The sequence below is a fragment of the Plecotus auritus genome (genome assembly GCF_963455305.1).
Source record: "Plecotus auritus genome assembly, chromosome: 10".
Taxonomy (NCBI): domain Eukaryota; kingdom Metazoa; phylum Chordata; class Mammalia; order Chiroptera; family Vespertilionidae; genus Plecotus; species Plecotus auritus.
This window is the reverse complement of record NC_137785.1, coordinates 52,183,465-52,206,511: the sequence shown is the minus strand read 5'-3', so window position 1 is coordinate 52,206,511 and position 23,047 is coordinate 52,183,465. Positions and strand designations below refer to the sequence as shown.

At 38.5% G+C, this 23,047-nt stretch overlaps 1 protein-coding gene across 2 annotated transcripts in view; it reads right to left on the bottom strand.

Moving 5' to 3' along the window:
• CDH8 (cadherin 8) overlaps positions 1-23,047 on the bottom strand; it is a 335,345-nt gene that overhangs the window by 58,504 nt on the left and 253,794 nt on the right. The window lies entirely within an intron of this gene.

Sequence of the window (23,047 nt, the reverse complement as noted above, 5' to 3'; positions counted from 1 at the left end):
ATCCCAATAGCAAATAATTTAATACATAATCCTTAATCCTCAAGCCCTTAAATTTAAAAAGTTACACACACACACACACACACACACACACACACACACACACACACAGAAATCTGGTCCATTAATACATTGCTGACTTGGGCCATGTGATGATTTTTTATTTGTAGTAAATACAATAGTTTGACTCTGACTGTAGAGTCTTTTGATGTCTTGTAGATTATGCCGAATGCATTGGGGATGGCCAATTACTTGTGTTTCTGTGGCACTAAATATTTATCAGCAACCCATGATGGGGAAGCGTTTGACTTCTGAATGTAAAGAAATCAACTTGCATTTGATATATCAAATCTGCTTTTGGATAATGGATTACATTCAGATCTCTAAAACCTTCAAACACTCATCACTGTGTTTTTTTCTTCTTAAATATGATGGTATTTCTAAAGCACACACCAAATGATCAGAGCCATGTTACAAATCTATACTTGGTTAACCCCACTGGCAATGCTACAAGATTTACATTTGGTTAACTAGCATGGCTACTCTCCAGTATTTCAATTTGATTACCTAAGGATGGATGACTACTATCCTCTGGAATTCCAACCACCTCAGTCATGAAACATAATCTCACTTTCCCCAAATCAAGCCAATGGCCTTAAATATGTCACCTGATACATCCTTTCTCTTTTACTATCTTATATCTAACGGATTAATCCATTCTTCATTCAAAGAGGAAGCATGCACCCCCAACTACTGATGAAAGGAAAAGTTTTATTTAAAAGTATAGCACCTGACCTTAAGATAAGGAACTTACATTTCATGCTTTATCTACTTGAGTAAATTTGATAAGTAAGGTATAATTACTTGAAACAAGGTATGATTATATGCTTAAAGATTTATATCTCTTTCTAGCCTGACCATGAGCTGAAGAGTAGCTACTGAAGAGTGAAGGGAATAATATAGTGTTAGCAGTAAATGATGTTTGGAGGTCCATCCTTGCCTCCTACACCCTACATGATCCTGATCAATTTGTTTGAACTCATTTTATCCCTGCAGAAATTGGAACTCAAGAACGTAACATGTTATTTACAGAATTAAGATATTATATGAGAAAACATTAAAAGTGTTATGATAGTATTGGGCACATAGTCAAGGGGGATATTTCTTGCTGAGAGAGTAGTCAGGAAGACTGAGGCTACTATCTCCCCCTCCACAGAACCCTCAGTTCCCACAGCAGAAGTCACTTAGAGAGACACTCCAGAGCCTTGGCTCAGGTTCTGGGGATGGGCTAGAGAAGCATAAAGCAGAGAGCTCTGAATTTCTTATAAAGAAGCTAACTTCAACCAGGCCAGTGTGGTTCAGTGGTTGAACGTCAACCTATGGACCAGGAGGCCACTATTTGATTCCAGGTCAGGGCACATGCCCGGGTTGCAGGCTCGATCCCCAGGAGGGGGCATGCAGGAGGCAGCCAATCAATGATTCAGCCAATCAATGATTCTCTCTCATCATGATGTTTCTATCTCTCTCTCTCTCCTTCTCCCTTCCTCTCTGAAATCAATATAATATATATATATATATATATATATATATATATATATATATATATGTGTGTGTGTATATATATATATATATATATATATATATATATGTATGTATTTTTTTTTAAATAAGCTAACTTCATTTGCAAAGGAATGTGGAGAAGTTCAAGTTCATCTATGCACTCAAAATAATGGAGGTTGTTGTGAAAGGCAAATGGGAGAAGATTGGTAGAGTTGGTAGATTCATTGGAGATAGAGGCTAAAATTGTAAGCCAGCAAGTGGCCAGACAGAATCAGAAAGGTAAGGAGAAGAAGCCAAGGCAATCCTTGGCTGGAGCTGCGTAACTCAGTCACTACCTTGATTGTCACAAGGCCATCTCCTCTTCTTCCGGGGTCATCTACTCTTCCAAGAACACTTGTTTTGGATTTGGGGCCTACCCAGGTAATCTAGAATGATCTCATATTAAGATTCTTTATTGAATTACATCTGCAAATGCCTTTTTCCAACATATTTACACAGGTTCCCAGGATTAGGACCTGGGCATCTCTTTCTGAGTATTCTATCTCTTGCATTCTCTCCTTCCTGAAAGCTATTTGGGACTGAATAGAATGGTACTATCCCAAATCTGCTCTTGTCCTAGGAAACAAAGACATGAGAAATCAATTTAGTTATACTTCCTTCCTTGAATTCATGTTTCAAAATATTATCAGATATAAGCTTAAATTACCTGTGATTCCCTTCTGAGAATTTTATCATTCATTCATTTATTCTTTCATCATTGTTCTCTTTATTTGTTCAGTAAATATTTACCTCTGTATTCCCAGTTACTAAGACAAAGTTCCCACAGTTAAGGGATCTACGGTATTCCAGAAAATAATGGTTTGTTATACCCTCGTGCATCCTACATATTATTCCTTTACCAAAAGCAGTGGAAGAATACTTTCCAAATTCACGGGAAATATTTCAAAGAAGGGATGACCTTTGAATTAGCTTTACATAATGAGTAGAAATATCCCGGGTGAAGAAAGGTAGACAAGTCTTTCAGATAGAGTCAGCCACATGTAAAAAGGTTCAGAAGCCCAGAGATCAGGCTGTTACCAAAATAATCGGTAGCTCCAATGGTGAGAGCATCCAGAGACCTCACTGGTGGTGACTTCAGGACAGAAAGTTGAAGCCAATCAGGAAGAGTCTTCTGTTATACGCTAATGAGTATAAGCTATATCACGTGATCATTGGTGAGCCAGTAAAAAATTTCTTGAAATTTACAGTTTTAAAAATTATCAAAAAAGCAGATTGCCAAGCACAGTTACTTTTAAAAATATTTTTCTAAGTATATGAGTGTCCCAGAAATTTACTATGGCAATTTCTTGTCAGTGTTAAAATAAGAATAAAACAAGAAACAAGAAACTAGTACCCCACATGCCCCAAATATCCTCAAAATGTGTTTTGTCTCTATGAAATAAATGTGCATGATTAAAAATTTTGCAACTTATCATAATTTTCAACATGTCATCATTAAATGCTGAAATTTCACTTTTATCTAAATTAATGAAATGATGGCAGTTCAAAATTTCAAGATATTGTAGAGCAATACAACTAATTAATTAAGCTTCTAAGAAAAATTATTCATGTCCTTTGTGACTGGCCCCAAAATGTTTGCCTTTCATCTGATACACAAACATTAAGATATTATAATTAGAAACTTGATTAGCATTCATTAAAGATTACTTTTCTAAACACCAGAGATGCGGCTAAGTGGTCTGGAAGGAAAAGCCCCTTCCAGTGGGCCAGGAGAGTCAGACAGTTTTTACATCTGATGAAAGAGAGACTGAAATGGCAGCTAGGATAAACAACTCCTTGACTTCTGCCATTTGAATCACAGTGACTCCCTGTCACCTCTCTGTCACATAGCCTCATGAACTGCCCATTAATTTTGCCCTTTTATAATCAAAGGTAATGGAACACTGCCAAGTCTGTTACTTGGAAATTTGCTTCTAACTAGTTTCCATGAGCTGCTGTTTTCACAGGCATCGATTGAAGTAAACAGTCTCTCCATTTCAGACTATAAGAGAGAGGAAAAAAATTTGACAAATTTAGATATACTAGTGAGACTCAATAAATAATCCTTGAGCCTTCCTTGAGCAGAAGGTTGGAAGCCGTGAGCAGTAAATTCCAGTTAACAGGGCAAAGCAAAATAAGAGAATTTATAATTGAGTGGGGGATGGAGGCACAGTGGAAGTTCATAAAGTAGGAGGATGTGAACTGAATATGTGATCGGGAAGCTGGCAACTTAGGAAATTTAAAATGAAACTGATGGGAATTTGAAACATCATGGAAAATCATTTCAGCAGTGGGTGTAAGCTCTCTACTGACTAAAGTTAAAACGTTTTGAGGTATATTTTGCCCATAAATGGTTTGATAATTTCTAAATCAGTAGCGATGATTTACCAATTCATAGGATATTAGCATCCAAACAAGTTTGGAATATAATAGCCAATGGACACCAGCAGGGTAGGAATACTACCAGGGTTTTTGTTGTGTGTGTGTGTGTGTGTGTGAGTGTGTGTGTGTGTGTGTGTGTGTGTGTGTGTGTGTGTGTGTGTGGTGTTGTTGTCAATCCTAACTTAAGGATATTTTTCCCATTAATTTTTAGAGAGAGTGGAAGGGAGGTGGAGAGACAAAGAGAGACAGCGATGTGAGAGAGACATATCAATGGGTTGCCTCTTGCACATGCTCTTGAGAAGGGCTGGGGATCAAGCCTGCAAGAGAGTACATGCCCTTGACTGGAATCGAACCTGGGACCCTTCAGTCCACGGGGCCAACACTCTAATCACTGAGCCAAACCAGACTACCAAGAATATTTTGACTGGTTTTTCTCTTTACAGTATATTTTTATGCTTTACCCTTTTACTCTAGTAGCAACTGTATTGATGCCCTGGTTCACACATAGTCCTGTGAGTGCCTCAAATACATACCAAGAAATCTCTGCCTTCTAGTGTGCATAGAAAGAACCATTGACCACCATAATTTTAGTAATTTTTATGACAGGATTGTGAAAATTCCAGCAAGCCAGACTTTAAAGAACAGTCACACTATTTTACTCCTTAAAAGCTGTCATATTTACACAGTGGTTGTGAATAAAATTAGAACTATAATCAGATGGTGGCTTTGGTGTCACACAAACAAAGCTTATACTAGTACTAGAGGCCCAGTGCATGAAATTCATGCACTTGAGGGGAGGGTCCCTCCGCTTCGCCTGTGCCTTCTCAGTCTGGGAGCCCTGCGATCGATCTCCCCAAAGAGGTAGGCCCCACCCACCCGGCCGGGGCTCCTCCATGGATTGCCCCTGCAGAGGGAGGCCCAGGCTACCCGCCGCAGCACCACCACAGGATAGCCTGGGCCTCCCTCTTTGGGGCGATCATGGAGTCCCCCGATTGATCCATCACTCTGCTGGCCAGTGGCCTGGGCCTCTCTCAGCAGGGTGATCACGTGGCAATGACCGGGCCCCTCACCAATCGCATCACACCCACCTTGGCTGGTCTGGTGCCAGTGAGTGTCATAGTGTGGTCGTCTGGAAGGTCATCCAGATGGTTGTTCAGCTGTTTGGTCATTTGATCAATTTGCATATTATGCTTTTATTATTATGGATGTCTTAGCTTTTCTATTCACCAAAGAGTCGCTCTCTCACGAAAAGGAGAACAGCGCTTCCTCTCACTGAGAAAATGGTGGACTTGCACATATTTGCAAATTCCTTAAACTCCCTGGAGAAATGGACTCTTAAACGGTGACTTTGGTTAGGTCTTCACTGTCCCTGTCATTTTCCCTACTGATGGTGAAAAAGCATGCTATCTGGCCACCCGACTTCCAAGTGCTTTCTAAATGGGGAGGACATGTGTGGGTCTCTTGTTTATTACATTCATTTAAGTGAACCTGGAAATAGTGAGGTCACCCCACCCTTCCCCTGCGTGTCTACAGGGAGCCCTCAGTATCTTCTCTCCAGCTCACGGGAGTTCAGGGCCAGGAAACCACCTTCACGACCTAACATTTTGATCCTCTGGGGAAATGCTTTAGAAGCCATTGAGGTGAGAACTGACTTTATGAACCTCTTATAAAACTATAACAGTTACATTCTAAATAAAGGCAACACATAACTGCATATACACATATAAAGACAGCTTATAAATGAAAAGGTAGTACTAGATAAGAATGAAAATGTTGTTTTCTATTTTTCTATTAATATGTTATTTAGTCTACTTTTAATTATTTACTTATGTTTACAACTTTTTTTCTGTTATCTCTATTGTTTTTTTTAAATATATATTTTTATTGATTTTAGAGAGGAAGGGAGAGGGAAAGAGAGAGAGAAACATCAATGATGAGAGAGAATCATTGATCAGCTGCCTCCTGCACACCCACTCCTGGGGATCAAGCCTGCAAGATATCTAGCATGGCCAGCACCCCAAAAGCCTCCCATGGACGTCTTCTCAGTAATTATGTCCATCAGGCATGTGCCCTGACCAGGAATCGAACTATGACCTCCTGGTTCATAAGTTCATGCTCAACTACTGAGCCAGGCAGGCCAGGTCTATTCTTTTTTGTTTGTTGTTGTTGTGTGTATATGCATTGGGGTTTTCATTTGCTTTGTTAAAGGTATGCCTCATCATTCAACTATTGCTTCTTCTGAATTTGTAACTCAAAAATATCAGTTCCCTCCTTTCACAGCCCTAAGTACATGTTTTTAATTTTCTTGTACATCTCCTCTCCATACTATAAGAGATAAGGAAGTAAAATTCCATAATGAATTTATTATCCCCATGCCCCCAGTGGTGATCTAAGTCTGCTTTGCAGAATCTCTCATCCTGCCAACAAATTGCATTATGTTTCTATTACTAAATCCTTAGGTTTTATTTTCCCCTTAATTATTTCAAACAGGATTGATTCAAAAATACTGGAACTAAATTTCTGGAGATTATTTTTATAATGCAATTCCACTTAAACCCCTTATAAAACAGAACCTTAATTATGGAGACATACTTTCAGAGGAATTATGTACAGATTTATTTAATATTTATTTTAAATGCTCACTCAATATCAACTTACAATAACAATTGTGCCCTTGATTCATACATGTACACACAAACACACATGCACTTTATTAGAGAAGAGAATTAATACTGTAAACAACCCAGCACATATTGCATGATCTGTTACACACTATCTCTTTGAAGTGTATTGGCTTACTATGAAGATTTTTTTCTCAAATGAGAATATAATTTCAGAGTATGGAAGGACTGAAATAAATTAATGAGTTACATATCATAATAGATAGTAAAGAATTATCATTTTCTAAATATCTAATGATCCTAAAAAAATCAAATTATATGGAATCTAGTCAGCCTGCCCATATCTACTCAAAGCCTGGAAGTGGTAAAGAAACAGGAATCCCAGGTAGTCTGACCAATAAGTAAAAAAAAATAAAATAAATAAAAACAAAACGTGTTTATTCTCCACAGGCTCTCTTTAGCATAGCACCTGTAAAACATAATCTTAAAATAAACAAAACACCCCCCCCTAATTTAAATACAGATTAGTTCCTAAACAATGCAATCCTATATAATAAAAGCCTAATATGCAAAGCAAACAGTGGAGCAACAGGTTGGGCAGGGGGCGGGGCTGGTGAGCGGGTGGTGCCAGGCCAGCCAAGGAGGGTGCCAGCAAGCAGAGGGAGGAGAAGGCAGCAGGGCAATGGGGGGCAGGGCCGGATCTGCTCCCTGGTGGTCAGTGTGCTCCCATTGGGGCAGCACTGCTCAGCTACAAGCCGGGCTGAAGGCTGGCGAGTGGTGGCGGGAGCCTCTCCTGCCTCGGCTCCCCACAGGGAGCAGGCCTAAGCTGTCCTTCAGACATCCCCCGAGGGCGCAGGCCAGTCAGACATCCCCTGAGGGCACAGGCCAGGCATAAGAGGGTGCAGGCTGGGCTGAGGGAACCCCCCCACCACCATCACCGTGCATGAATCTTTGGGCACTGGGCCTCTAGTATAATAACACCAAAAGAAAGGTTTGATGATTCTATTAACATGGAATTTTCTATTAATAAATTTATATTTAGAAATATAATCATACTTTAAAAAATTTTCTTGGGGCAACTCCCTTAAAGTTTTTTTTTGTTTGTTTGTTTTTTTGTTTGTTTGTTTTTGCGTGAGATCAAGTTCTGCAGGGGAAGTAGGCTAAGCAAACAATAAACTGGATAAATCTTTAGGGTGTATTCCTGTGTATTTTTATAAAATTATCATCCCCATGTAACCACTCCACAGATCAAGATATCTGGCATAACCAGCATCCTAAAAACCTCCCATGTACCTCTTCTCAGTCATTATGTCTGTCAAGCTAACTCGATTCTGTTTCTTAACAATATATTAATTTGTCTTGCACGGAACATTATAAAAATTGAATTAATAGAGTGTACACACTTTTGTATCTGGCTTCTTTAGCTCAATATTTTATTTGTAAATTCATTCATATGTTTGCATGTAGCTATAGTTCATTCATTTCCATTGTTTGGAAAATAATTTGTATTGTACATATACCCCAGTAACTGTATTGTATATATACCACAATTTATAGTATTTGTAAATTCATTCATATGTTTGCGTGCAGCTGTACAGTTCATTATTTTCTATTGTTTGGAAAATAACTGTATTGTATATATATTATAATAACTGTATTGTATATATATCCCAATTTATTGATTTATCCTCATACTAGCAGATACTTGGGTTGTTTCAGTTCATGCTATTCTGAAAAGTGCTATTATAAATAATGTATTTCTCTTGGTGCACAAATACATGAACTTAGATATGTTATATACTTAGGAGTCAAGTAAAAGATTGATTATAAGCTATACAACCATTCAGCTTCAGTGTGTACTTCCAAATATATTTTTAATATGGATGTACCAATTTATACTTTGCCCAGCAATGTATAAATACAGCAATTGTTGCACATCTTTAACAACATTTGTTAAAGCAGGTTATATTCATTTTTAATTTCACCCATTGCAGAGGTATGTCATTGTATTTCAGATAGATTTGAACTTGCAATAACCTGATGATTAAATGTGAAAGACCTATTATGCTTACTGGCCACTTGAATATCTTCTTTGGTGATATACTTATTCAAGTTTTTGCAATGTTTTTGTGTGTTTTTAAGTGAAGTAGCCTATAGAAGGGACTCATATTCCGATAACTGATGATTTTTAAAAAAACTGATTTCAGAGAGAAAGTGAGAGGGAAAGATAGAAACATCAATGATGGGAATCATTGCTCGGCTGCCTCCTGCTGGGAACTGAGCCTGCAACCTGGGCATGTGCCCTGACTGGGAATTGAACCTTGACCTCCTAGTTCATAGATACATACTCAACCCCTGAGCAACACCAGCCAGGCAAATTTTTGCCATGTTTTAAGTTGGGTTGTCCATGTTTTCCTAATTGATGTGCATAGTCTATTGTTAAGAAGATGAGTCCTTTGCTAGATGTGAGCATCACAATACCTCTCCCTCTCTGTGGTTTAACACAAAATTTGAAAATTCTATTATCTTTTAGAAGACATAATTATTTTTGAAATTTACATCTCTGATCTATACGAAGATTACTAATATTGATTGTCTGAGAGGTCAAAGTTCAATTTTACCTACTACAGATATACAATTTACAATCCAGTCAATACAATTGAAAGTCCATCTATGGTATCTTTGCCATAAATCAGTCAAGTATTTTTGTACAGGCCTGTTTCTGGAATTTTCTGTTCCATTGTTCCATTTTTCTATCTTTATTGTCATACAATGCTCTCTTAATAACTCTCTATATATGAGATAAATGCTCATATATTGCAATTATGTGTATGATGAGATCAACAATTTTGGTTTTCTTTTGACATTCTTTTTCATTATTTTCCCTTTAAAGTTCGATGTACATTTTAGTGTTATTAGCTGAACTTTGTGTGTGTGCACATACACACACAGCTGTTGGACTTTTGATTGATATTGCAAAGAATCTACAGATAAATTTAAAGAGAACTGTCATGTTTTATATTTGAATCCCCAAATAGGGAACTTCTGATATACTTTATTTATTTATTTAGAACTTAGTTAATTTCAGTAATGTTTTGTAATTTTCTGGCTATAAGCCTTGCATATCATTCATTAGATATTGTTACTACTTAATGGAAATCACTTTAATGTTATAAGTAGTATTTTTATTTTATTTTCTGAGAATTGCTACAAAATAAAAATCGGGTTCTTTAATAATAATTCTACCAGGCATGCAAACTGTACTTATAATTTATCAATAGGTTTTGTTGTCATGTTTGGGTACTCAATCAAATGATCTGTGAAAAGTGACAACTTTACTTCTCTCTTCCCAGTATTTATACTTTCATTTCTTCCTTGGATCTGATTGTACTGGCGGAAAACCGTCAACATAATTGCATACAAGTAAGAATAGGAGACAACCTTATCTCATTTCCAATCTCAGTGAGAAAGCTTTCAATATTTTACCATTAGGTCTCATATTTGCTATGATTTTCTATAGCTACCCTTTATCAGATTAAGTTCTCTTCGATTTCTAGCGTGCCACGAGCCTTTTTTTTTAATGAACAAGAGATGAATATACTGCGGTTTGTGCATCTGTGGAGCTTGATCTTATGTGTGTGTTTTTTCTCTTAAAATTTTAATTTATACTAATAGGTCTTCAAGTGTTATAAGTTGTCTTTGTATTCCCTGGGTGCAATATTATATTTTTATATTAGTGGCTTTGAATTGCTGATTTGCTACCTAGGATAGCATGAAGCAGGCTGTTAATTCTTCTTTCTTGTAATATTCTTGTCAGGTTTGAGCAGTAAAATCATGCTGGCTTTCTGACATGAGGTGGAAATGCTGCCTCGTTTACTTCTCTGATAAACTGTGTGTCAGATTCACTGGGGCGTGACAATTTATGTGTTAAGAGTTAGTAATCATGGATTTAATTTATTCAACACAGAAAGTGATAGACATATTTTGTTTTTCTTATTTATGGCAGTTTGAAAAGACTGCATTTTACAACTCAGCCTATTTCACATGTATTTTCATATCTCATTGGATCAATATATTAGTAATCTCCAATTACCATATTTTTAATATCTATAGTCTGCAATGATGTTTCCTTCATCATTGCTGATATTGGTAATGTGTACCTTTTCTGTTTTTTTCTTGCATGATTTCATTAACTTTATTCATCTTTGCAAAGAAATAGCTTTTGGCTTTGTTGTATGTTACTACCGGACATGTCTTCAATTTCATTAAATTCTATCCTAAATTTATCTTCCGCACTCTACTAGTTCTTAATTTTCTGTTCACTTCTAGTCTTTTTGAAGTGGATGCTTAGATAGTTGATTTTCTAGCATTTTTTTTTCTTTTCTAGTGTAGACATTTAAGGCTAATTTTCCTCCAGGCACTGTGAGCTGTAGTCTATAAGTGGTATGGTGTCATTATTTTATCATTCATTTTTAAAATGTGCTCATTCCCTTGGTGATTTTAGTCTGTATTTCATGGATCATTTAGAAGTAAGTTTATGGCTTAATTTCCACTATTTGGGATAATGTCACTTTTTCATTATTTATTTCTAGTTTAATTCCATTGCATTAAGAAAACGTACTCTGCACATGTTGAGACTCACTTTATGGTTCTGTTTTGGGTCAATGTTTTAAGTGTGTTAGATATGATTTTTCTCTAATTTGTAAAAATTATTTAAAAAATATTTGTATTGATTTCAGAAAGGGAGAGGGAGAGAGAGATAGAAATATCTATGATGAGAGAGAATAATGGATCGGCTGCCTCCTGTACTCCCCGCACTGGGATCGAGCCCACAACCCGGGCAAGTGCCCTGACCAGGAATCGAACTGTGACCTCCAGGTTCATAGGCCCATGCTTCACCACTGAGCCATGCCAGCCGGGTCAATTTTTCTCTAATTTTTGAGTGCAGTATATTTTACATTTCAGTTATATAACTTTACTAATCATGATATTCAAACTTTCTATCCTTACCATTTTTGTTTTTCGACTTGTTTGATCAGCAGAGGCTTATATGTTAAAATCTTTATCTACAAGCATTAATATGTTTATTTTTCCCTTTGCTTCAGTCAATTGCTTATATACTTGGCAAACAATATCTTAGGTACATGAAAATTTAAAATTTTTATATTGTCTCCCTGCTGAATTTAATCATTTATCATTAGGAAATTTTTCTTTTTCCTTTTTCTCCTTCCTCTATAGCTGAACTACTTTCATTAGGTTTGAATTTCATACATCTTTTTCAATGCGTTCAGTCCTCATGTGTTCTTATATTTAAGGTTTATCTCTAATAAGAAACATGATTTGAAAATTGGTATTGTTTTCCTAGTCTGACAATTAATACCTATTCATTGAAGCATGTAGTTTAATTACATTTAGTGTGAATGTTTATATATCTGGGTTTTAATTTCTTATTGTATCTTTAAAATGTCTTTATCAGTTATCTCTTATGTCCCCTCCTTTCTATCTTTTTGGGGTTAATATCTTTTAATGATTCTATTTCCTTCATTAGCCTATTAGTTACACAGTCTTAAATTAATAGTATTTTAGTGGTAACCTTAAATGTCATATGCATATATGTGTCCTTGACTTATTAGAATATGCCTTGAGTAATGTTTCAAACATTTTATGTGCCAGCCAAAACCTTTACAACACATTGATTGTTTGTGCCAGGTTGTTATACCCTTCCAGAATCTGGGCTTTCATTTTGGATACGAAGAAGGAAAAGATATTATCTCCCTTCGCACGGGGTTAGATGATCTCCTCACAGGAGGATCGGGATAGATGGATCTTTGATAACAAAACTGAATTTCAGATTACACAAGGGCTGATTTAATTTCTGGTTTTCCTTTACTTCTAGGGTCCACCCTGCCTGTCCAATTTGTTTCACTTTTTAGCCTCTTAGCACATGCTGTCTGATAGCTTCCAAATCCTCTTACGCCTACACATTTTAAGAATCGGTAAGTGCATCGTGGGGAAAAGGTACCAGAATGCTCTGATTCCTTCTCTTCAGTGACCTCCTCCCTGTAGCCTTGGCCTCTCGATTTCTGGACACCTTGCGAGCCCCGAAGTACAACATGGGAGGGTGTCTCTACCTTCCCATGAGGCCATCCTCCACTCCAGATCATCGATCTCAGCTTGGTTTCTATGGCCTGTGAGTTCAATCAGTTAAAGCCCTGAAGGGAATAAACATGCTACACTTAGGAGTCACCACAATTTGCTTCCTTCCTATGGTGTCTTGGCTTAAGTACTGGAAGCCTTCAAACATTGTCCCCCCTCCCCCTAGTCTTATAGTTATTCCCAGTGGGAGAGTTAGCAAGGTAGAAGCTACCATCACAGACATAAGAAAAATATTGAATTATTCCCCCATCACACTGTGGTATAATATGCTCATTATTTCCCCAAGAAAATTAAACCATAAATCACCCTGTACTTGATGAACCATGGACACAACTATTACTATAAAATGACCCTAATCCTGCGTGAGGCAGTGCCCAGAAGAATTCATGTACGGTATGAATAATTAAGCTTGTGTTATCTTTAGTTAATGCTCTGACTACTAAGCCAGACAGATTGCCGGAGACTGCTTTTTCTCCATCTGTGCTTTGGCCACAATAAATTCTGCATGTATTGTGACAGTGGACCAAGATATTGAGTTAAAAAACAAATACATAATTCAAGATAAATGATTAGCAGAGGTGGCTGGAGTGATTGCAGTACAACCCGCCACCTCAGGGTCAAGGACATGACAAGGAAAGGGATGATGTTGATTTATTCCCAGAAGTAAATATTAAAGGGCTTGACTACATGAGAATGTAAACATAGCTATACATGGTTACATCTATACATCGCTACTTCTGCCAACCGCATTTGCATCCACAAAACCGTCTATCAACGTGTATTAGAAACCTAAGTAGACACAGAATATTACGTATTCCTGGACTAAAACAAAGAAGATATATGAGATACATTGGGCAAAATATGCAAATCTCTAAGTAATAGGAAGCACTACGTATTTTTTTGTGTTTACAGAGGCAAGCAGAACACTTGTTCATAATGGCATTGTGCAACCTGAGATGGCTAAACTTCTCTCTCTCTTTCTCTCTGGTTGTAGGTAAAAATTAGTTGCTAGCTGTACTAAGCTCACTTTTAAAATATCTACCCTATTATAGAAAGGCGAATAAATTCTTCCAGGACCTACTAAATCTATCAGGCAAATTTGCAATGTAGAAGGAGAGGCTGATAAGGACACAAAGTGTCAAGCTTATTTCAGAACCTTATGAGAAAGTGAGAGGACACAGGCCGATGCTGGGATCCTCGATGATGCTGGAAAAACAACCGCAGCTAGTGGTGAAGAAGAAGAACTACTGGAGGCTTTTTGTTTGACTGAATTTATGGAGATGGCAAAAAGCTCTGTATGCTCCCAAAAATACCGTCATTAAGGAAAAGCCACACAAACATGTCAAAGATAGAAGTGAAAAGTGATTTTTCCTTCACACATCACAACAAAAGGTAAAAGATGAGCGAACGGCGCTGCAAGCAGAAGGCTCAGTTCCACGCTGGCATCTGCATCTTTGCTTTTGCACATAATCCACTTGACTGTGCTCTCCTTCCTGACCTGGCCTGGCCTGGCCTGCTTGGGGCACAGCTTTGAACAAAGTAAGATGTAATCTAATTTATCTCCACCTTTAGCCCAGCCCCCTTCAAACAGTAATCATTTTCATGTAGCTTTCCCCCATCGGGGTACTGGATCCATCTGTGGAGAAGGAACCACTGTAGTTGATGTTTCCTGTGCTCCACTGGGTGATGGAGAAAATTGCATGACTGGGGTCTAAGCTCTGAGGATTCTTTATATAAGTCTCTCTCAGTACAATCCAATGGACAGTGAAATCCTACTTGCAAACCCAAACCTTACTCCATTAGTAACCCATGCTTCCCACATCAGAATATCTGCAGCAGCAGCAGCAGCAGCTTAAAAAATATTTGCTGTTTACTAAACACTTACTTTCAGGTATTTCATGGCACCATGCTTTCATATTTATTTTTTTTAAATATATTTTTATTGATTTCAGAGAGAAAGGGAGAGGAGGAGAGATACAGAAACATCAATGATGAGAGACAATCATTGATCAGCTGCCTCCTGCACACCTGCCCCCGCCACTGGGGATTTAAGCCTGGAATTGAACCGTGACTTCCTGATTCATAGGTCGACGCTCAACCACCGAGCCATACTGGCCGGGCTCATTTTTATGTAACACTATGGATAAAGAAACATGATTATTCTCTCTCATGAACATTTAACATACAACAACTGTAATTTTAAAAGTTACTGTTCCAACTTCCATTCAATCAACAAATAGTGACCTTACACTGCCTGAGTGCCAGACCCTCTTCTAGGACAGGAGATACCAAATAGGGAAACCAACCAAACAGCACCCACATTCACCATGGGGCTAGGGGTGGGGACTCTCAGGTTCAGATGAAACTAACTGATGGGCACAAAGGAAACCAGATAAAGTGAGTGAGAAATGTGGGGAGGGTGTAGGCCTCCTAGGGGGGTGTCATCGCACCACCCGACTTCTCTGCCCTCCCTCATGCGTTCGAATGACATACACAGGACTGCAGAATCAAGCTGTTGGTGTGTGGACCTTCTTTCTCTACAATCAACCCCCTCCTTTCTCGACGTAAAGTCTGAGCATTCACCCCAGTAAGGACATATGAGACTGACGCCTTTTTCTTGGTGTTTGCTGGAAACGGTCTCCACTGCCAGCAGAGGCCTGTTGGCAACCAGGGATGATCCGAGTCTGGGCTTGGGAGGTCAAGGGTCAAACACGTCCTGCGCTCCTGTAACCTGATGCCACGAGGAGAGCACAGTCCCTTTGAGGGGGCACGTGTGGCTTTCTTTGTAATTCCCTCTTATGAAGGGAACAGGTGCGTTTATGGCATCCCAGCTATTCAAGCTGGACCCTGCAATACGGACAGAGGGTGGAATGGTAAATTCATGCCATTTAACAGAGCCGCAGTGAAAAGGTAGGCAGTTTTTCTTGAATTCTTGGGACTAGCAGAATGTGTGGGACAGTGAGACTCAATGGGTCTGGTTTTTGAGCCCAGAAACACTGACTGGGGAAAAACAACAACAACCACAACCACAGGCTTGAGCAGGCTCCCTCTGCTAAGAACCATAGTGAGAAAACCCCTTCTTCATTTAAGAATCTTTCTCTGTCTACACCAGAGGTCTTGTGAGGATTGGACAACAGCATTCATGCTGGCTGTATTTCTATACATTCTCCGTGAAGCTTTGCTTCTAGAAAGAAAGAGCCTCTCCTAGCATTGACCCTGGGAGTAGAAATTTAGACTTCAAGCCAACTGGTGAGCAGTTTTTATGGTTTAGAACAGTGGTCAGAAAACTCATAAGTCAACAGAGCCAAATATCAACAGTACAACGATTGAAATTTCTTTTGAGAGCCAAATTTTTTAAACTTAAACTTCTTCTAATGCCACTTCTTCAAAATAGACTCGCCCGGGCCGTGGTATTTTGTAGAAGAGCCACACTCAAAGGGCCAAAGAGCCACATGTGGCTCGCGAGCCGCAGTTTGCCAATCACAGGTTTAGAAAATCCCGGTTATCATTAACAGGAAGTAAATTCCACCTGGATATTTACTAGGGCTAGGGAGACTGCAACAGAGGAACGTGCCCTTGACCGGGAATCGAACCCATGACCTCTTTGGTCTGAGGGCCTCGACTCTGACCACTCAGCCAAACCGTCAGGGGATTACCTACCAAATATAAATGGGCTAAGTTATAGCTTGAAGTGACTCAGTGAAACTCAATTAGGAGTTGTTATAATAATTTTCTTCCTCCTCTGGTTCCTGCATTGAAATTACAGGTCATGCAGTCACAGCACGACAAATTACTGTTTTTCCTGCAATCAGGTTGACTCTGATTTATTCTATATCTTTCAGGATTTCTGCCTACTGAAGTCTGAATCTTTGGTGATGATGTGGCTCTGAGCATTCTCTACTGGAAACCCCCAACTCTAAAACAAAAAAAAACAACCCCAAAACACCAAAAAAAAAAAAAAAAAACACACCAAAAACCCAAAACACCAATAACAAAAAACTCTGCAAATGAGTTTCACTGTGTAGTGTCTCACCCCAATATCCATATTTATTTCCAATTAAATGCACGAGAGCAATTCAGAATTTTGTAATGTCAAATATTGCCTATCCCGGTGATTTTTCATAACTGTGAGAATAAAAAGATTTTCTAACTTTTAATTTCTTGCACATAAACCTTCATTATAATTTCTTCTCAGGAAATTGTTGGAATTTGCTCAACACTAAAAAGAATTAATTGCCTAATGTATGAAGGCAATTAAACAAATCATTTCATCATATGAATAACAATGAGTATAGTTTCACGCTAACAGGGTGGTGGGGGGGCGTGGGGGGGAGGAAGGCAAAGGAAGGGAAGAGAAAAAGGAAGCTAATAATGATGCATGCTGGTTTATTATTCAGTTAGCCTTAATATCCATTATACAGATGGCAAATCAAAGGCATAGAGAAACTATCTCACTTCCCTGGAGTAAAAAAATTAGAAAAAAATTACTGATGGAACACAGGCTTGGAATTCATGTGTGACTCGTTCCAAAGAACAGTCAAATCCCTTGTGGTTTTAGAATATTTACCTTAAGTTTTAAGTTGATACAGACTGCACAGGTGTGGAGTTACAAAGCCACCTACTAGCAGAAAGGATTTCCCCCAAGAAGCATATCTAGGGTAAAATAATTTGCCATAAATACTCTCTCACTTTCTTTCCAAAAAACCAAACAACAAAACAAACAAAAGCAGTCTGAGAGATTAAAAAACACACATTGGCGTAAAGGAGACATATACTCATACGTCTAAGATAAAGACTGTCCAATCACCTTTTGAGCCATCTTGACTAAACGGTCCATATGGGCAGAATTCATTAACATCGTGAATAAGAAGAGCAAAGAGTTGGTTCATGTGGTAGCTGTACAAAAGTAGTGTAGTGACAAAACCTCTGGGCTGGAATGCAGGCCCAGGCTCAGATTAATAATGTGTGTGTGTGTGTGTGTGTGTGTGTGTGTGTGTGTGTGTATGTGTGTGTGTTTTAATAGTTTGCATGTAGCAGGAACTCTATGTGCTCTCTCTGTGCTTCAAACTCCACGTTATGAAAACAGAAAGATAATTATATTACACTGAGTTGTGCTGAACTTTCCAGCTCAAATATTTGAAGATGTCTATGAACACTAAGCATGTTCTTATACGACCGGTTAATTACACAATGGCATTAGGTATTAGCCAAAGTTCTTTCAGCCAAATGGTAACTGTTCATAGTCCAGTCCTGGTTTATGTGTTCTTTCTCCTTTCATTTATTCAATCAATCCTTCCTTCATTCAGTAAATACTTATTGAATTGTAAATAGCCATTCAGTGTTATTGAATATTTATTACCAATACTGTAGCTGTTGGGATGATACCAGTTTACAGCATAAGACATTCTACCCATAGGGAAGAATTCATGAACATACATAACAATGAGCAAATTATATGATATGTCAGAGAGGATAAATGCTAACAAACAAACAAAAAAAAGGTAGAGTAAGGGAAATCTAGTACTGGTGGGGGTAAGGGTAGGGCAAAGACTCAAAGATGGAGCCCATCTTGACTATAGCAAGAGGATATGCATTCCAGGCCCACGGAGCAGCTACTGCAGAGATTCTAAAGGGAGAACCTGACTAACGTTTGGAATAGTCAATCACAGATTTCGGGATGGTTAGTAAAGAAAATTATTTTCTGGGGGGTAGCAACAGACTTGCAGATAACAGTGACAGACTGCGAAGAGAATTAAGCGACATCTTTTGCTTGATTACCAAATTGCGATAATGTAAGACAAAACTACTCTAGGTTTTAACAAAGAATTAGGCTTGGGTTATTAACTTTAAAGTATGCAACCAACTGCTGTTCCTGGATGGAGGATGTTTTATCTCCTTAGGAAACCTCTCCTCTGGTCTAGCCCCACCTCAGAAGTTTTGCAAGAATTCGGTGCCCTTTCCTCATATATTTTTAAAAATATATATATTTTTATTGATTCCAGAGAGAAAGGGAGAGGGAGAGGGAGAGATATAAACATCAATGATGAGAGAGAATCACTGATCGGCTGTCTCCTGCACGCCTCCTACTAGGGATTGAACCTGCAACCTAGGCATGTGTCCTGACTAGGAATTGAACCATGAGCTTCAAGTTCATAGGCCGATGCTCAACCACCGAGCAACACCAGCCAGGCTTCTTTTCCCATATGGACTGATGTATTTTATCTCTTTATGAAGAGTATTGAGCATATTATAAACAGATGGTTACAAGCACTGTAAGATATACAAAAAGGACCCAGGAAGATTATTTACTCATTCAGTGAATCTATGTCTACCATCCTATATTATAAAGATGCAACATGCAAATGGTCGTTTCGCCATGAAGCATAATGACCGACTGCATAATGACCGGATCACAGATCAGCAGGAGGGTGGGGCAGCGAGCTACAAGCGGGCAGCAGCGGAGAGTTACAGGAGCAGGCAGGGCAGCAAGCTATGGCGGGGGGTGGCGCGGAGGGAGCTATAGGAGGGCGGGGCAGCAGGCAGAGAGCTACTGGAGGGTAGCAGCAAGCTCCTGGCGCACAGATTCATGCACAGGGCTACTAGTTTATAATGTGGTTCTTTGCATGTTATCAGATATGAGGATGGGAGAAAAGTGTAAGATGTAGTCTCTGCCCTTGGTGACACATTAGTCTGGGAGGGAACAGAAGGCACATAAACCACTAACTCTAATTATAAATTAGTCACCCCTGCCTTCTCTGAATTCCCATATAACCTCAGCAACATATACTGCTTCCAAATGGAGTAACATTTGATTTGAACCTTTGAGGAAAACTAGTATTTGAAAATGCAGAGACATGACAGTCTATTCAAGGCAGAAAACAATAATGTCATGAGGAATGGTCCAGGGGGACTGGTGATAAGCAACAAGGGTTTTGATAAAACCATGTAGATACAAGACATCCATCTCTACAGAGCTTGGGGGTAAAAAAAATTTATACTTTTTGTCCTAAAACATTTTCTGCAAGTTTAAAATCATAGCCACACATTACTATTGGTAATTGAAATCTCGAAGAGAAGTTAAGTATTCTACTAGTAAAGGGACAATTCATCATTTAAACTGTTTTATTTATCAAGAGGCCTTTAGAGGATATGTTCATGCACATTATAAAATGATGATGATTAAGAAATTAGAAGTTCATATTGTAAAACCTAAATCTTTTTTTTTTTTTTACCAAGACTTGGGAAGTTGATTTTCTAATGGGGAGAATGAGAAATCTCTGTAATTATACAAAGCACAATTGCACACTTACTATGTGCATTTACTCTTCTAGGTCCATTAAATCTATTTTGAATCTTTAAATTATGATCAGTAAATAAATACCAGTCTTCATGACTCAAACCCAGCTAGTGGAGCCAAAAGTGAGCAAAAGGACAAGCATGTTCAATGTCAGGAAGGGTTTGCAAGGTGCTGACTTATTTGAGTTGGGGTAGGAGATGTGATAATGATAAATAATGTTGGAAACAACAATAGCATCAGCTGTCATGTCTCCATCATCTACCAGTGTCACACTGGATATCATTATATACTACCTCTTATTCTCTTTATATTTATTTACTGGAAATTAAATCAGTATGACTACATTTGAGATGAAGAAACTACAAACACTACTTTTAAGAAATAAGGCAGGATTCCCCGCATTTCTGGGCCTCAGTGTATGGTCTCATAAGGTGTTCTGTCCAAACATACAATCCCTTCTCTTTCCCAGGAAAATTTCTGGGCTCTCAAAGATAGATAGATTCCTTTCTAATGTCCCTCACATCTCACCCAAACTTGACCCCGAGTTTTGTACCTAATGGTTATTCAATAAGTGTTTATTAAATTACTAGTTGAATGAAAATATAATTAAAAGGTGGGTAAAGGATTGGATGGATAGATGGGCAGATGCCTGGATAACCTGGTACATCACAGGAAAAGTATCCCCAGTCAGGGCACATACTAGAATCAACCAATGAATTCACAAATGAGTGGAACAACAAGTGGATGTCTCTCCCTGTCCCTCCCCCTCTTGAGAGCAGAGTTAGCACAACCAATTCCAACTTGTGTTTGAACTTGATCATCTGAACACATAAGTCCGGGCCAACAGCCATGTCCTGGGCTGCCAGCAAAAGAGAGGCAATCCACAGGTGCAAGTGATAATGATGACCAAGCATCTCCACGGTTATCGGCTCGACTGTCACGTCAGCCATAGTGCTTATGTTCAATAACCCTTACTCTACTTAACATGGGCACCATAGGCATTCACACAACATTCATTACAGTGTATTGTTAATTGTTCTATTTTATTATTAGTCATTATTGTTCATCTCTTCCTGTGCCTAATTTATATATTAAACTTCATCATAGGTTATGTATGTATAGGAAAATCATAGTATTTATAGGGTTCGGTACTATCCACGGTTTCAGGCATCCACTGGGGAGTCTTGGATCTTATCCCCACTGGATAAGGGGGAGTTACTATGTACAATTATTTAAAATAAAAATTTAACTTTAAAACCCAACTTCCTGCTGATCATCATCTACCTAATACTGAAAAACCAAATATGTTTTTTTTCAAAACTGTTTGCAAGAGTTTTCGAATAGGGGAGGAGCTGGCCTAGGTCAATCAATCTTTTGCAATTGATGGCCTCAGTCTGAGTATCACTAGGAAACTTGTTAAATATGCAAATGCTTGGGCTGTGAGTCACACCCAATGAATGGGAAACTCTGAGGGTGGGGCCCAGGAATCTGTGCTTCAGTAAGCTCTCCTGGTGAGTGCAGGGCACGCTGAGCTTTGGGAAACCTCGGCTTATGATGACGATGAACTATATGCTGAATAGAGCCTTGCTACTCAAAGTTAGTCCCCTGGCCAGCAATGTCAGCATCACCTGGGAACTTATGAGCAACGCAGAATCGGTACTCCACTTACTAGTATGCCTGGAGTTTAACTTCAAGAAAACAAACAATATTCACATTGAATAGGTAGTTTGGGGATTTCAGGAGTATGGTTAGTTTTTCTTTTTTTAAAAAAAAATTTATAATCCTTTTGTTGAATAAGTAGTGAGGTATGGCTGGAAAATGCTTTAAAGCCTTTAGAAAAGACATCAGGATTCTGGGTAGTTCCTAGAATCCTCCAAAGTGAAATAAAAAATACATAAATAAGGCTCTATCTCCAACAGCAAAATAAATGGCTAATGGAGCAAGGGAGACCTTCATTAATAACACTTAATAATAGCCACTAATGTTATTGAGCATCATGTTCTAGTGTCTGCTAGGCCCTGGAGACCCAAAGATGAATAATTTAGGGTCAGCAATATGTAACAATCAAATGAATGAATATACCTAATACAATTAATCATCCCTTGCAATGTGCCAGGCATGGCACTAAGTGCTAAAAAGGTGGTTTCTCTGTTTTAGTCACACAACATTCGTATGATACCGATGTTATCATTCACATGTCACGCGGAAGCTCAGAAACACGAGGCGACTTTTCCATAGTCACATAATAAATACGAGGCCCAGACAGAATTCAAACAAAAGGCTATTTGCCCTAAACTCCTTCTTTGATGACAAAAGTGCGAAAAGGCATTGGGAGGCCGTCAGGAGGAGTCGGTTGAGAAAGAAATGGGTTTTAGACTCAAAGAGTGTTACCCGACATCATCACTTTCCCTGTGTTTCTCCCACAAATGGTTCCAAATGTTTATCCTTGGGAAAGTAAAAGTAATTACTGCCATTCATAAGCAGTTACTGATGCGGCATAAGAACCATTACACATGACCACAGATATGTCAGATGAATGTCATTTGTCTCAACACCAAAGTACACCAGAGATTCTCTATCTTCACAGTCTGTTGTTTCATGAACTATGGGGGGGAGAGGGGGGGCAGGAGGCAGGGGAAACTGACACATTTAGGGTCAATATAACCATTGGCATGACGGAGACAAAGAGATTAACTGACCTAAAGTAATTCTTAGTTCTTCAATGTTCATTTTAATATATAGAAACAATTCCCTTCACTCTTCACCTCAGAACATAAATATAGGTATCTATCTATCTATCTATCTATCTATCTATCTATCTATCTAGCTATCTAAATACCTCATCCTGGTAAAAGTGTAACAAATGATTTCCACATGAATCAATCAGCTAATATTTGTAATGTTTTTAAAGCAATACGGTAACCACAAAAATGGAGAGGCTCTTATTGCCATCCTAGAAAAATGATTGTCTATCTCATTTTATCTTGTTTTCTAT